The 17,464-nt window shown below is 43.6% G+C and overlaps 1 long non-coding RNA gene across 1 annotated transcript in view; it reads left to right on the forward strand.

The window, feature by feature from the left end:
* Positions 1–17,464, forward strand: part of LOC121930441 — a 38,920-nt gene that overhangs the window by 10,308 nt on the left and 11,148 nt on the right. The window contains exon 2 of the long non-coding RNA XR_006103942.1: positions 1,690–1,821. This is a non-coding gene — a long non-coding RNA (uncharacterized LOC121930441). The remainder of the gene's footprint in view (positions 1–1,689; positions 1,822–17,464) is intronic.

Below are 17,464 nucleotides of genomic sequence, written 5' to 3' on the forward strand. Positions count from 1 at the left end.
TTTGTTATCTGCGGATTTTGCATGGAGGTCCTGTACCCCTAACCCCAGCGAATGTAGTGGGATGAGTGTGTGTGTGTATGTGTATACACACATACACATGCGCGCATGTGCGCGCACACACACTATTTGAAAAGAACATTAACTTGAACCGTCTACCCATCTCTCCACAAAGGAGAAGTGGGCACCTGGTGCCAATGGCACTTTCCATCCCCTGTAATGATTATCTCTCTTGATGCCAACTAAGCCGGCCTGGGACGTCTGAGCCCTGAGCCTTACCAAGGACTCTGGTTCTTGACCTCCAGCCCAATGTCTGCTCTACTAACCGCGGAAAGCCCCGGGCTTTTGCTTCTCTCCCATGATTCAAAGAGGCTGAAGGACTGAGTTTGCAAGTCTGGACAGTCTGCCTGCCAACTCACAAAGGCCCTTTCCCTTGGCATCAGCCCAGGAAGCTTTGGCTCTTACAAAGGCCTCCATTTTGCCCAATGAAAAGGGGGGGGGGGGGAATCTATGGGCCTGAGATTGGCTAATGTCTGCAAAGCCACCATAATGATACCAGTCAGGAATCCCTTCCTTGCTTCCTTCCTCTTTCACACTCATCCACATTGAGAATCGTAGAATTATAAGAGTTGGAAGAGACCCCAAGGGCCATCCAGTGCTTTAAAACTTCAAAAGCAGGAGACTCCGCTGCTTTTCAAGGCAAGATATTCCATTGTCCAACAGCTCTAACCATCAAAAGGTTCTTTGTGGAATTGCTTTTCCTGTACTTTGCATCCATTGCTCCATTGGGTCCTGTTCTCTGGAGCAGCAGAAAACAAGCTTGTTCCCTCCTCAATATGACACCCCTTCAAGTATTTAAACAAGGCTCTCATGTCACCTCTTAACCTTCTCTTCTCCAGGCTAAACATCCCCAGCTCCCTAGTCACTCCTCATAGGGCTTCATGGTTTCCACACTCTTCACGATTTCAGTGACAAAACCACTGAGAAAATCCTCTGGTTTTTTGTATGCAATTGCGCTGTTTTCCATACCTTCCAGCTGTCCAGATTTGGCAGGGACAATCCCAATTAGTCCTCTGTCATCCCACTTTTTCAGCTGCTTTTAAAATATCCCAGAACAGAACCAAATCATGCCCTTCCCATTAGACTTTGGCAAAAGCTAAATGATGCAGCCTCTCCAAGCTTATGTATTTTTCCTCATTAATAACATCTGACATCTTGATCATATTCTGATGTCGCCTGGACACATATGTCCAAGTTTCCATCTACAAAATGTTGGAGAATATATTTTTTTAAAAAATGTTGGAGGACATGGCATCCCAAATTGCTTTATCCTGATGTTTAACAGACATTGCTGTAACAATTTAGGAATCAATGCACAAACACAATAGTTTTGCTTTTTCAAATGAAAAAGTCTGCTTTTAGGAAGCCCACTCATTTGCTGTCTTATTCTTTTAGGTTGTCTGGGAAGCAGCAGTCTCCCCAAAGCCACCCTCAGAAGCCAAAACTGAAGAAATAGTTCATCTGACTAAACTTAGTGTATAATGTATTAATTTCTGGGTGGGCTAGCCACTTCTGAAAAGTACCCTGGAGACTTTTCTTTCTTGAAATTGTATGGATTTAATTTGGAAACGTAAGAGAATTTAATGTGGTTGTAGCTGTTTTTCAGAAAACATTTCTACCCGTTCATTCCAGGAAGCTGCCTTGGAAATTCGGCTGAATTGTGTTTGTGGCAGAAGAATATAAAAACCAGAGACTCATTTGTCCAAGACACAAGGAGGGGAAAGACACTTGTGTGGTCTCTGCCTCCTACTAGAAGACAATACAGTAAGTAGTATCCCCCCCCCGCCCCAAATAATAATTGCAACCTGTTGCAAACCACTTCTAAAACACCTGCATTATTATTGCCTCTTCTGTGTTATTTTCAAAGAGTCTGGTGTCAGATTTTTCCCATGAGTGGAGCTTTCAACCTTGGCAAGATGCCTAAATATGCTTGTATCTGGTTACAGATACAGCAATGAATTGTAAAGCATCAGTAACCACAGCTAGCCTGTATACAGCTGGGATTAGGGCTTAGGTGAGACTTTTGTGGATGGTGCACATGACTGCCAGAGAAGTTTGGATTCTGCTTGCTCAAGTCACCAACAGCAATTGGATTTCCTAGTTTATAAACTAGGCTGAACCATTGATTTATATCTGGCACCATGGTTAAATGCCTGTACTGCAGCACTCACTCACAAACCATAAAGTTGCGAGCTCAACCCCAGCCAAGGGCTCAAATTCGACTCAGGCTTGCATCCTTCCGAGGAGGTTGCTAAAATGAGTCCTCTGATTGTTGGGGTCAATTAGCTTACTGTTGTAAACCGCTTAGACACTGTTAGTTCAGTATGAAGCGGTATATAAATGAAGCTGTTTGTTTGTTTGACACTCCACCCCACTCCAAAGCTGGTGTCTGCCAGGCATTCTGGATCAAAACTCCCATTCATTCCAGCCAGCCTGGCCACAAGGACTTGTAATCCAATGCCTCTGGAGGGCAAGAGTACAGGGAAGACTGATCTTGGGCCAAAAAGGCTGGTCCAGGGGAAAACCCACAATTTAATTCTCTCAGGATGGAGCAAATTCATCTTCTGCTGCTCCAGAGAGTAGGACCTGGAGCAATGGATTCAAACTACAGTAAAAGGGATTTAACTAAATGTAAGAGCTATTCAGCAGTGGAATATGATGCCTTGGAGTGTGCCGGAGTCTCCTTCCTTGGAGGTCTTTAAGCAGAGGCTGGATGGCCATCTGTCAGGGATGCTTTGATTGTGAGTTCCTGCATGGCAGAATGGGGTTGGACTGGATGGCCCTGGGGTACCTTAGAACTCTAGGATTCTAGGATTCTGTGGACCACCATATGCATCGACCACACATCCTTCATTTCTTGGACCACCAGATGGATTGACCGCATATCCTTCATTTCTTGACATTAAATGGCAGCCCGAAGGTGACCCTATCACTGGATTTTCTGGGGCTGAGAGTGAGTGACTCACCCAAGATCACCCCGTTGTTTCCATGGCCAAGCGGGAAAGTGAACCCCCGTCTCTAGAGTCCTACTCCAACTCTCAAGCCGTAACACCATGCAACTATTCTTGGCCATAGGGTTGCCATATTCCTGTTCCCTTCCCGCCCAACCCCAACCAGTTGGATCTCTTTGCCTTTAATTCCAGCCCTCATCAGAGTCAGAAATTAACATGATCCCATTATTTTACCTCCATCCAGTTTCCTCTGGCTTTATTTCTGAATTTCCAACTGCTCTTAAAAGCACAGGAGGGGAGCTAGTCAAATTAAAGACTACCCTAGGCCATAGCGGCTCTCTCTCAAGCAGGTGTCCCACTGTAATCTTATGGACTCACCAAACTGAAGGCGAGACTTTCGGGAGGAGGAAGCTGGAGGAACAAGCCAGAAGCTAATTACATCAGGTTATGCCGGCTGCTTCCTGACCTAGTTTCCGCCTGACATGCATCCCCAGAATCTGGGTTAAGTACACAGTCTTGCTGTACTCCTGAGTCCTGACCTTAGGATGCTACTGCAAAGATTGCACACAGCCTTTGGCTCACATTGCTCAAGGATCAAGCTCCCACCATGAAAAAACGACAACAGCAACACAGCCCTGCTCTTTGCTTTACTTTATTTAGTAAGACTCCCAACACCTACAAATAAAGAGATGATGATCGTTGTTGACACAGTGTCTCAGACCTGAAATTCCTTGAGATAAACCACAACAATTTCACTTATCCACAGATAGCATCTTTTGGGTGTGAAGGCTCAAAACATGGCCTCCCCCCCCCCCCCCCCTGTGTCAGGCACAGGATTTATAAAACAAAAGAAAAGCAGTGTTTTCTCTTAACAGTCACAGAAAGTCACAATGAGTCTCTTATGCTGGATTGAATTAATCAGGCCAAGCAGACACAAAGGACATTAGTGTCCAGCTGTGGCTGCCATTCCCAAAATGAATGGTCCACTCAGGATGCATCTGCACGGGAGAATTAATGCAGTTTGACACTGCTTTAATTGCTATGGCTCCATGCTATGCTGTGGCGTCCTAGGATTTGTTATTTGTTGTGGCACCAGATCTCTCTGACAGGGAAGGCTAAATATTTTACAAAACTACAAAATTCCAGAACTCCATAGCATCAAGCCAGCGCAGTTTAAGCAGAGTTAGTCTGTAGAATCAGTTCATAGAGAGGTGTCACTGGAACGACTAGGATGCCCCCCAAATTCCTCCAAATGATCATCCTGCTACATGAAGGCCAGCAAGGCCAAGTCAGATATGGCGACGCTCTCTCAGAGCCCTTTCTAATAACTAATGGTGTGAAACAAGGTTGTGTTCTCGCTCCAACCTTATTTACAATCTTCTTCAGCATGATGCTCCAAAGGGCTACGGCAGATCTCAAAGAAGAAGACGATGGCATTTATATACGCTACCGTACTGATGGTAGCCTGTTTAACCTAAGCCACCTGAGGGCTCGCACTAAGACCCTAAACTATCTAGTGGGTAGGCAACCTTTTTGAGCCAGGGGCCGGGTTGCTGTCCCTCAGACAACTGGGGGGCCGAACTCAAAATGGTGCCTGGAGCGGCACGGAAGCTGCAGTGGGGGCAGCAATCGGCGGCAGGACCGGGCTGGAGCCGGTCCCAAGGCCTCGCCGGGCTGGATCCGGCGCGTGGGCCATAGGTTGCTTACCACTAATCTAGTCCGTGAGCTGCTTTTTGCTGACGATGCTGCCCTCGTTGCCCATACAGAAACAGCTCTGCAACGCCTAACATCTTGTTTTGCAACAGCTGCAGAACTCTTTGGACTGGAAGTCAGTCTGAAGAAAACGGAAGTCCTCTACTAGCCGGCACCACAGGAAGAACACTACCATCCCCACATCACTGTAGGCACATCTGTGCTTAAGTCCGTCCAGCAGTTCACCTACCTGGGAAGCATCATCTCCTCAGACGCCAAGATTGATAAAGAGATCGATCACAGACTGGCAAAGACATATAGTGCATTCGGAAGGCTTCACAAGAGAGTCTGGAGTAACAATCACTTGAGGCGAAGCACAAAAATCAATGTGTATAGAGCCATTGTACTGTCTATTCTCTTTGTGGGTCTGAAGCATGGGTCACCTATCGCCAACACCTACGACTCCTTGAACACTTTCATCAGCGCTGTTTATGCACAATTCTAAATATACACTGGACTGACTATGTGACGAATGTTGCTGTCCTTGAGCAAGCAGGGATCACCAGCATTGAGGCCATGCTACTGAGGACGCAGCTGCTCTGGGCAGGACATGTTTCTAGGATGAAGGACCATCGCCTCCCCAAAATAGTATTCTATGGTGAACTCGCCTCAGGTAAGTGTAAGAGGGGCACCCCAGAGAACAGATACAAGGACTCTCTGAAACAACATCTCAGGCTTGGCCAAATCGATCACCAACAATGGTCTGCCCTGGCCTCGCATCGGGAGGCATGGAGACGCACTATCCATGATGCTGCAGCCTTTTTTGAAAGCTCACACCAAACGAGTCTCGAAGAGAAATGACAACGCAGAAAGAACCACAACCCGGAAACATCACCCAAGGAGACTTTCTGCAACCGGACTTGTTTATCTCAGATTGGCTTTTAGTCATCAACGCGCTTGTAGAAAGCGCGGGATGAGTCCTTCCTGAATCTTCGTTCGCAAAGAAAAGCCAGAGAGAGAGAGAGAGAGAGAGAGAGAGAGAGAGATGTCTCTCCCTGGCTTCCACTCCACCAAATGCATCTGAGGAACTAGGGTCCGCTAGCTCTTTAGCCTAGCATTTCACTCTAAAAAGCCTTTGGATCAAATGTGTCTGAGATCTTTTAATTAATTATTTTTAAGCAGATGGAAAGCGATGTAATAAAATGGGTTTGCTGTCTGCTTTCTCTCTCTGTTCTCTTGCATTCTGTTTCCCAGTGTTTGTTTCGCCTTCTCTGTGTATCGTGGTTCTCATGGTATTGTTGTTTACCGCCATGAGCTTTGCTGCAGAAAGCAGGGCTGTACGTGTTATGAATAAAATAATTGTTAAATGTTATTAGCTGCTAATGTTTGCACACAAGCTGTTCGCTACAATGGCTGGTTGGAAAGCTGATGCTACTTCCCTGAGACAAAAGCATTCTCGACTAGATGTTGTGCTAAGAGAAAACACTTCTGCTGGTGTCTGCTTTTCAGCAGGGTGCAAAAGTCTCCTGCATCTGAACAGGGGCAGACAGCAGAGAGAATAAGCCTTGGAACAAAGAACACAGCTACACAATATATATAAAAAAGAAATGGGGAAGGGGAGAAATCGGTGGCGATGGGGCTTCTTCCATGTCAGTGGGGTAGTGAATGCACACCGCATTTTGAACCAAACTTTGAAAGTGCTCTCCAAGGTGCTGAAGCATTTTGGAGCTAGAATTCAGCACCTTTCTAAGTACAGATTAAAGAAAGGTGTGGATTCAGCAGCCCACTGACATGGGAGCTTCTAGTCCCATCTGATCTTGAAAGCTAAGCAGGATCAGCCCTGGTTAATCCTTGGAAGGGAGGTCAAGAAAGGGAAGGAAAGCCCAGTTTTGACTTTCGTGTTAACAGCTTGGCTCAGGTCTTGCAAACTCAGGGCTGAGGTTGAGGTTTTCATTATAGAGTCAGTCCACCATAATGAGCTCCTCTTCCTCCTCACTTGTGTCCCACCTTTCTCCCAATAGTGGGACTCAAGGGTGCTTACGCTACCGTCTTCCAGTCCGTTGTCATTATGTGCTTTCGTTTTTGACTTTTGGCAACCTGAGGAGATTTGCCATGGCCTTCCTCTGAGGCTGAGAGAGTGTGACTCACCCAAGGTCACCCAGTGGGTTTCATGGTCAAGCTGGGAGGTGAACCCTGGCCTCCAACACTCAAACCACAATGGCTCTCGTGTCTTCCACTTCACCAAGCATTATTGTTTTTTTCTAGTGAGTCATGTCGACTCTTAATGTGTCCAAAGTATAAATAGCCTCAGTCTAGTCGATTTGGCTTCTAGAGAGAGTTCAGACTTGATTTGCTCTAGGACCCATTTATTGGCCTTTTTGGGGATATTTGCAGAACTCCTCCAGCACTAAATTTCAAATGAGTTGATTTTCTTCCTCCTCAGCTTTCTTCCCTGTCCAGCTTTCAGGCCCATACACAGAAATCAGAAATACTATGTTGTAGGCAATTCTGACTTTAGTATTTAATGATATAGCTTTATAAATACTTGAGGATCTTGTTTGGTCCCTTCTAAGTCTTAGTTCGCTTCCGATTTCTTGACTACAGTCTCTCTTTTTGACTGGTGACTGAGCCAAGATGTAGAGAAGGGTTAACAATTTTGATGTTTTCATGATGAACTTGTAAATCAAGAAAGAAAAGAGATCATTGTTGTTGCTGTTGCTGTGTGCCAAGATGTTTCTGACTTATGCCGACCCTAAGGTGGCTATATTATGGGTTTTTCTTGGCATGTTTCTTCAGAAGGGGTTTGCCATTGCCATCCTCTGAGGCTGAGAGTGTGAGACTAGCCCAGGGCCATCCAATGGGTTTGCATGGCTCAGCGGAGATTCAAACTCTGGTCTCACAGAGTTGTAGTCCAACACAAACCACTATGCCACACTGACTCTTTAGTGCCTTTAAAAAAGACTTCCTGAATTATAAGCCTAGAATACATTTCCCCCTGTTCCTTGCATTTTCTGACTCTGCATTAATTTAAGCTTTTCCCCTCAGGCAATTGTAATTTCTGCCCAGGATGCATAAAAATACTTTTAAACCCGTTTCCTGATCAGTAAAAACCATGGAACAACTTTCGTGGTGGTTCCTGTCATGCTTTACATTTCAGACCGTTGGGATTAAGCAAATTCCTTGATCCTTTCGTATCAAATTATTTCTGCTGGGTTTTCCTCCCTCCCGCTCTCAACCGAGAGGAAGCCGGCTGCATAATCTTCTATGACTGAATCCTAATAAAACATTTAGGAGTTTGAGAATCAGCAGATCCTCTTTACTCTACGGACCCTTTCCAAGGTTATACAGGGGTCAGGTCTATTTTTTCCTGGCTGGCGATGTCCAAAGGGAGAACCACGGAAACAGATACTGTATTATACACTATGACATCCACTAGAAAAAAGGGAAAAATAAGTCTCCAAGTGGTCTGTAGAGGAGCTTATTTCAAAATAAAACAAAGACAAATATATTTTGGCCTATGTAATTATTTCAATGGCACTTTTCAGGGCGGAAAAGAATTGTGACTCAGAGTGTCTAGAACTGGGACTCCTAACAATATATAAATGAGCATTGGCAGTTTTGTGCAACTGGCCACCTCTTTTGTCCTCCTTCTTTGGTGGTATGTTCCCTCATTTTTTATTTGGTTGGTGATGGCAGTTGTGCTCAATGCATGGAGCCCCTACAAGCGGGAAGGAAAGCTCAGAGGAAGCAATTGCAGCCAGTTTTCATCATCATTCCTCCTGAATCTCCCAGAGCCTGTGATCTTCATATAAGAAAGCTGACTAAACCTCTCCTATAGCCAGAAAAAATCCCGTCTCTTCTTGCTGAGCCCCAGACAGAGCAAAAACGGCTTTGTTAGTTCTTGCACTTGGATGCCAGAGATGATGTCTCCACTTGGCCTTTCCCATAGTGCTTCACAAGGCAATGGGTTTAGCTGTTTGAATGATTTCTGGAAATACCCTTTGGGAGGTTCTCTGGAAGCCAAAGCCCAGTCGTCTTGTCTGTAATCCCAGCAACATTGCATTGCTGTTGCGGTCTCTTTCATCATCTGAAAGGGAAAAGAAAAGGCTGCTTCTATGGCTGTTGAGCAATTTATTTAACTATTTATTTATTGGATTTATATCCCACCTTTCTCCCAAAGCAAGGTTTATCATGAATTAATGCTGGCAGGTCATTCAAATGATCCCAGAATCTGAGAGAGGAAGCAAAGGAAAACCTAAAGCTGACCAGAATCCTGTTGGTGTCTTCTGCAGTCCTAAATTCCCCAACAGAAGTTATTGGACATTTTTGTCCAATACTGATTTCTGTGGTTCAAGTCTGAGAAAACAGTGCACTTCATGGGTGCACTTGTGCATGAAAGCACATTTTTGTGTCTCAATGCACACCATGAATTGCACACAAGTGTTGCATTAATTTAGTTTTGCAAGGCAAATTCAGGAGCCAGCATGTATAGTGGTTTGAAAGTTGGATTATAGCTCTAGAGATCAGGGTTCAAATCCCCACTTGGCCATGGAAACCTACCATGTGAGTTTGGGCAAACCATACTCTCTCAGCCTCAGAGGAAGGCAATGGAAAAACCCCTATGAAGGAATCTTGCCAATAAAAACCCATATTCCCCATAAGTCAGACATGACTTGGAAGGCACACAACAACAACAACAACACACAACAAGGCAGCTTTGCACAATTGCCTCACTGCCACTTAGTTGCACAAATGTTGCAGTTGATTTAACAAGGTGCCATTGCACGATGGCTTCACAATTCTGTGAGTGTGAAGTAATGCTCTTTCTCTTAAGTGTAAACTTCAGCCAAGTCTCCATTCTATTTCTAAATGATTTTCCATTCGAGGAAGATGGCTGTGTGCAGAGTCCACTACAAGAACATAAAAACAGTTCTTTCCAGGGAGAATGGATATGCCAAGAAAGGGGGAGTTGGGTTGGCACAAAATGACATTGTTTGACCAGCCCCTGACTAACACATTTTCATCCATGTGCCAGTTTCATTCTCTCTGTACTGGGGTTTGGATGGAAATCTGGGCAGGACTCATCCACATAAACCACGGGCAAGAACTGGGCAGCCTTTGGGTTACATGTGGTGCCCTAGTGTTTGTGTACTCCCCAGCCTTGACCAGACCTCCAGAAAACTGATCCCCTCATAGAAGAATAAACTCTTCTAAAACATGGCCACATAGCCTGAAAACCCCACAAAAAACTATGGATGCTGGCCATGAAAGCCTTTGACGTCACAAAGCCAATTTGATGGCCAATAACAAAAAACAACAATGGACAGTTTAAAAGATTTCAGCCAAACTCTGCTAGTCATGACTGCTATTTAAGATTTCTTTTCAGGTCCAGATAGTGTCCTTTTGCATTTCTCTCTGTCAATGTTTCAGTTCAGAGTTCTTCTGGCTCCCAGTCCATTGGTGTCATGCCTCCAGGAGCCAGCCATGTCCTCTGACTCTGAGGAAGAGGCTGGCAGCCCAGGGAACATACCATGACTGCAACTGCCCCAGCAGCTCCTAGAAGTATGCCTGCAGCTAGTGGCAGGACCAAAGTTTCCCTCCACCTGAGCCAGACTTACCAGTTCCTACTTCCAGAGAGAGACTGCAGTTAAGTAGGAAGCAGGCTGCTAACAGGGAGCACCTATGAGACCCATAAATATCCCAGCATCTCCCTTGGTCCAGCATGGTCAACAACCATCCTTCATGGTTGGGAAATGCCTTGCTGTTGCCCTGAAACTTGACTAATTTGCCCGAGGGCTCTGCATGGACCTGGACCACTTTGGACCTGTTCTAATGGACTGACTGGAGCCTTGTTACAAACCTGGATTAGATTACATAACCACTACTCTTGCTACCAAAGACTTAGTTGCCTCCCTCGGTGCTTGAAATGCTGAACCTCTGGACTGTGGGTTTGACTAGACTCCCAAGGGCAAAACAGGACAATTAGGCTTAATAGCGCACATTATTTTTACATCATTTTAAAATGCTATGGGGATGTATTTCAAGTTGTATTTTGGCACAATGGTTACTTTAGTGTTTATCTTCAGCTTTACTTTAATTCTCAGATTAGCAGCTCATGGTCTATGCCACAATCTGCTCCTGGTCCTTTTATTTATTTATTTATTGCAGAGAGAGTGGAGCGTCTCCATCTTCTGCGTCCAATTATTATTTGATTTCCGTCCTGGGTATCAGGGAATGTCCGTGTAGATTCTTTCTTTCTTTCTTTCTTTCTTTCTTTCTTTCTTTCTTTCTTTCTTTCTGTCTGTCTATCTATCTGAAGTATCTATACCCCATTCTTCAGCCACAAAGGCTCCCAGAGAAGCTACACTCACCTCTTTGGTCATTTAAGGAATGTTTGCAAATTGCTAGCCTGCAAAATTCAAGCAGCTGCTCTCCTGCTTTATAAAGCATCAACTTTAGGTGTGACTGTGGGTTGCAGCCTTTTCCAGAGGAAAGGAAATATAAGAAATGTTCCAAACTGCATTTTAAACAAAAAATTGCTTAAACACACACACACACACACACACATCATGAACATTAGGTGAGACAGCAGGTTGTTGCCATTTTTAAAGAAAGAAGCAAAGGAAAGGTTGCATTGTTGTTGTGTGCCTTCAAGTCGTTTCTGACTTATGGCAACCTTAAGGCAAACCCATCATGGGTCTTTCTTGGCAAGGTTTGTTCAGAAGAGGTTTACCATGGCCTTCCCCTGAGACTGAGAGCCTGTGACTTGCCCAAGGAGGTTTCGTGGCGGAGCTGAGAATTGAACCTTGGTCTCCGGATTCACAGTCCAATGCTCAAACCACTGTCGAAAAGGCGAAACATCAGGAAGAAAATCTTCTAGAACACGGCCACAAAAAACTATGTATTTTAAAGGACTTATCTTATTTGCTTAAAATACAGACACAGACACACCCAGAATGAGAGACTTAAAAGCTAACCCTTCATTTTATCTGATCTTGATTCTTTACTTTTAAGCAGCTAATTTTGTCTTTGTGTCAATGACAAGATAATTTCTTCATCTGAGCTATTCAACGTATTCCAAAGAACGATTCCCTCCTCCTGCCCTTTTTTTGATCAGACCTTGATTAGACATTTGGAACCAATTATCCTTGGAAGAAACCCAAATGGGCTGAATAGTGCTGTTCCAAGGTGGTGCATTAGTCTTCTCCCTTCAATAATGTATTCAAACTGTATTATTCCGCTAGACAAAGCTGTTTTTCTTTTTCTCTTAAGGTGACGGGGAAGAACGTGGAAATCTCTGTTTTTTGCTTCTGTGTACAACAACCAAGAATTGAAAATTGCACAGCCACAAAAAAGGATTATCTTTCCTTCTAGCAGAGGGTTTGGCCAAGGAACAGGCGCTAAGATATTGTGTTAAATATAGCCACATTGTTCTCCTGAAATAAAAAAACACAGAGCCTAGGGGGAGAAATAATATATCAGCTGTCACTTGAGGCTCTGCTGGCAGAAGGAATCAGCACAAAAGGTCTAAAGATCATGATAAAAAAGGGAAATGTTTTCAGGCCAGCTGGACAAGGTGATGAATATATGAAATACGGTGTGTATCTTAAGAATGTGGAGGTATCTCTGATATATATAAAATGGGGGGAGAAGTAAAGACTGACTGGAAAAGATGCCCCATTTCTGTCATTCCTGCCAGCTGCCAAGGCATCTTTGCTGAACAGCGGAACGGAAATAAAGAGGGTATACACACTGCACTGTTATATTAGTCTGATACCACTTTTAAGAGTCATGACTCCATCATATGGAATCCTGGCATCTGCCGTTTGGTAAAGTGTACATGTTCCCTTGAATTACAGCGTTGGAGGTCTGCGGCAGAGAAGTCTAGGTCCTTTTCAAAACAACACATCTTCTGATTCCTTGGGATGAAGTTAAAGGGGTGTTAAAGTGCTATAAGGGTGCAATGTAGATACAGTCGGCCATCCTTATCCACGGATTCTTTTATCCATGGCTTGAAAATATTTTTTTAAAAAGTATAAATTCCAAATAGCAAACCTTCATTTTCTATTTTATATAAGGGACACCATTTTGTTCTGCCATTATATTTAATGGGACTTGAGCACCCACAGATTTTGTTATCCACGGGGGATCCTGGAACCAAACCCCAGCGGATAACAAGGTCCCTCTGTACAAACTACAAATATTATTCATATTGTTAATCATATTAAAATATTTTAAATATTTAAATATTATTAAATATTATTAATATTATTAATTATAAAATACAATTATAAATGCTGGCATACCATTGATGTCACTTTCAGGAGGCAGCCTACCTGCCCTCTCTTTACAGCCATGTTCAACAGTGAAATGGGCTCTCCGTCCTTTGGAGGTCTTTGAATAAAGGTTGGATGGGCTTCTCTCAGGAGTGCGTTAGTTGTGTATTCCTGCAAGGCAGGAGGTTGGACTGGATGACTCTTGGGATCCCTTCCAATTCCAAGAGTCTGTGATTCTATGAAGGCAAGTAGGTGCTTCTTCCTTCTCTGTTTGTAGTTGCTGAGACTTTACATCATTTTTTTAAAGCATAAGTCTCAGTACACAGGGTGAAGCATGAATTGTGCTAACTGTTCTTGAGTTGAATGGCAACATTGCACAACTAAACCAAAGCACCAGATTTGTCTTGCCAGAAACTGGTGCCATTCACAAGAGCCCCTTTCCTTCCACCTGTATGATTTTGTGATTCTGTAACTGCATCCTTGGCACACAAAGGTTGGCGGGTGGCCTCTTAATAGATTCTTAATGTTTGCAGGTTTTTGAACATATTGTTGGATGGGCTTCTCTCAGGAGTGCAGGGCATTAGAAGGTTGAACTTGATGGCCCTTGGTACGATTCTATTATCAGTTGCAGGCCTGCTACTAAGCTCTTGACCAGCTCCCCAACTGTTTTAAAACAGAACTTTCCTTCTTATTCCTGGGGGATATACTCTGTAAAGACTATACCTTCAAGAATCTCCCAGTCAGCCTGACTACTGGAGCCCTAATCCCTTGCAATTTCTAGAATCTTAGTCCCTTGTAATTTCCCATATTTTCCTGTTGACCTCTAGACCTGCACTGAGAATAAGCTTGTCCTATCTTCAGTCTGACAGACCTTTAGATACTTCAAAGATACTTCTATTATGCCTCCCCATCATAGCTTGGAGAAGAGTGCTGAGGATCCCATGGAGAGCCAAAAAGACTACCAAAAGGTTCCTAAAACAGATCAGATCAGAAATCTCTCTAGAAGCCAAGATGACTAAACCGAGGCTGTTGTTCTCCAGACACATCATGAGAAGGCATGAATCACTGGAAAAGACCATAATGCTTGGAAAGGTGAAGGGAAGCAGAAAGAGAAAAAGGTTGCATGACAGATGGATGGACTCTATTAAGGAGGTCATGGGTATGAGTTTGCAAGAATTGAGCAGAGCAGCGGAAGACAAAGGAGTCGTGGAGATGTCTCAGATCAACCTGAGGGCAGTTGATATCATCAGAGGTGGAGGAAGTTCCTCTCTTGGACTGCCACTCTCAGAAGTGGCATAGCCAGCATAGCACTCCAAACAAGGAACTCTCCCACCAGCTGTGGATTGCATCTCGGCCAATTTGGCTATCTCACTACCAGTCCTGCTACTTTCTCCAGTTGCTGGATCTTCTGTGAGCACAAGGAGGCAGCAAAACCCCAAGAAAACCAGTGTTTTACCGGGTGTGTGCTGGAAACACAGATGCAATTGTTTTCACTTGCTGAGAACCTCCCTAAACAGAACATGTCCAAGCCTCGCAATGGGCCAGAAGGACTTTCTCAGGCCCAGATGTGAGGTGAAAGAAAGGGCAGCCAGATGCCTCTCTGGTGGGAAAGCTGGGCTTCTTCTTGTGATTAAGAAACGCTTGGCAAAACATGAGAAACTCTTGGAAGATGCTCAGAAAGCTAAAGCTATGGAAGTTTGCAGAGATGTCCCATTGGTCAGGAAGCAAACACTTATGTTCGTGTATGACAGCTTTTTAGTTTAGTTAGAAAAAAACAAGCATGTGTTTTATAGATTATAGCAAAGTATTTGACTGCATAGATCATGAAAAGCTATGCAACACACTCAGGAACATGGGGGTGCCACTCCATTTGATGAGAAATCTGTACCAAGGTCAAGAGGCCACAGTAAGAACTGCATTCAGAGAAACAAGGTGGTTACCAATAGGCAAAGGGGTCAGGCAAGGCTGCATCCTTTCACCCTACTTGTTTAGCTTATATGCTGAAAACATCATAAGAAAAGCAGTTAGATTCATAAGAAGGATCAGTGAAGATAAGAGGAAGGAATATCAACAACCTAGGTAGGCAGATGATACAATAATACTGGCAGAAGTCATCACAGACTTGGAACAGTTACTGAGGAAAGGCAAAGATGAAAGTCCAAAGGCAAAGTTAATGCTGAACATAAAGAAAACAAAAATAAGAAATACATACAATATAGTTGCTGTGGATCAATATTCCTGTCCTGAGCGGTTGGATGACCTCCAAGGTGCCTTACAACTCTGTCAATGATTCTCTGAGTGAGTCAGCAACCTTATGCCTGTTATTGTATCTTATTTCAGAACAGTTCTGGATATGTGTTTAAATTACACCTGTCTTGGCAGCCAAATTTAGGGAGGAGATGATAATTACATCTCACAGCTGCTCTATAAAGGAGGAGCTGACACCTCTCCATCCACATTTGGGGGAGAAATCCATCTTCTACATCAAAGCTACTTTCTCATTTGGACTCTTCCTTCAGCAGATTGCTTCCTGTGGAACAGCTGTCAAAAGAGCTAGAAGTACTTACAACAATTTATTTTGTCAAATGTGAAGTTGGGATTACACATTTCCAAGCAGACTTGATGTATGATTTCTCTATCTCTCCTGTTCTGCTGATCCTGCCTCTCCTTTCAACACCCATCGCTTGTCAGTAATGTGGGACGGCAGCCGTGACTGGGGCCATCCGTTTGAATTCTCTCTTCTTCACGGCTGCTCAATATTTCTAAGTTTCTTATTATCCTGTCTCTTAGGTTGAATGGCTGCAGGAGTGTGTTCCTGGAGAGAAAGAATGGGACTCTAGTTGTTTATTGACCTCCATCTCTTTATTCCTGTGGAGCCCATTGATTGTCTCCAAATCCTTTTATGAAGGAACCTGCATCTCAGAAGCCACATTAATCATATGAAACTATGTACATGTTTTTAAATGTAGGCTGTGCGTATGTTGTAATTTGAAGGCATAATTTTAAATTTGCTAGCTGCTTTTGTCAAAACTGTTACCATTACATTCAGTGCTATATGGGAATTGCAACTTATGAGTAACATTAATACAAAAAAACGCTACTAAAGATTCTGTATGGTGTGACATGTGAGGAGGTCAACAGAGGTACTGTATGTGACACCATGAGTTACCACACCGGATGACGATAACCCTGCCACTGGCCATGTGGAGAGTTGCTGCCCAGGGTCCCAACCATTCAAAGGTTTACAATAGGCCCTTGGTATCTGCTGCAGTTTGGTTCCAGGACCTCTGCGGATACCAAAATTTGTGGATGCTCAAGTGCCATGGCATAGTAAAATGGTGTCCCTTATTTAAATTGGCAAAGTCAAGGTTTGCTTTTGGATTTTTTAAAAAAGCCAAGGATGGTTGAATCTGTGGATACGGAGGGCCAATTGTATCTCCGCTTAGGGTTACTGGGTGTGGGAAATGCCTATAGGGAGGCATATGTCCAGTTCTGTCTACATTAAAACTTTGGGTTTATCCACTGATTTCTATAAGCAAAGGAAATTTTGTTTTCATCCTTGAGGAGAACAGGAACTCAATGCAATTCAAACAACGAGCTACCCAAAGATTGGGACAATTCTCTCTAGACATTTTAACAGATTTGTGAAGGGGAGCTATCCAAGGGTTATCCAAGATAAACCTTTTACAGTTCACTCTACAACCTTGAGTGGATTCACCATCCCATTGACTAAACAGGCAACTAGCCATCGGTAGCTGAATGCAAACTTCTCCAAGCTTTGCCAACACGCAACTACAACTGCAAGCATAGACGGAGAATTCTAGCAAGAGAGGATAAGACTGTGCTCTGGAAATGGGCTCTACTTCATTTAAAAAGAAAATAAAGGCAACAGAGGATAGAGAAGAGGGCGAGAGAGAAAAGGCAGAGAAGAACAGAAGGGAAGGAGAGAGGGGGAAAGGAAAGTACTCTGTGTGTGTGTGTGTATATATATATATTTGAGGAAGTGGTAATAGAGAAGAGAATAAGGAAAGGTAACAAGTTGATGGAATTGAAAGAGGGAAGTAGCGGAAGGCCATCATCGCCAAATAGGTTAAATTGTTAAACTACAAGACTGTTAGTTAAAGATGAGTAGGTATGAAATAATATGTTTATGGGTATTATGATGGAAATTTCTTTCGTAATGTATGGTGTGGTGGTCTATGATTCTTTGTAGTGATTTAAAAAGATTTAATAATAATAATGGAAATGGGCTCTACTTCTTGAAAATTTTATCCCATAATAAAATTCAGAGACATAGCGGTGTTGGTCTGCAAACACTATGGAAAGGAATCTTGTAGCAGCTTTGAGACTGAGCGAAAGTTGTAGCATTACCTTTCATAGACTCAGGTCCAAAACACACTACAGAAATAATCCAATTTGAGACTGATTTAACTGCTCTGGCTCAGTGCTAGAGAATCCTGGGAATTGTAGTTTATTATGGAACCAGAG

Source organism: Sceloporus undulatus, chromosome 5 (assembly GCF_019175285.1).
Source record: "Sceloporus undulatus isolate JIND9_A2432 ecotype Alabama chromosome 5, SceUnd_v1.1, whole genome shotgun sequence".
NCBI classification, from domain to species: Eukaryota; Metazoa; Chordata; class Lepidosauria; order Squamata; family Phrynosomatidae; genus Sceloporus; species Sceloporus undulatus.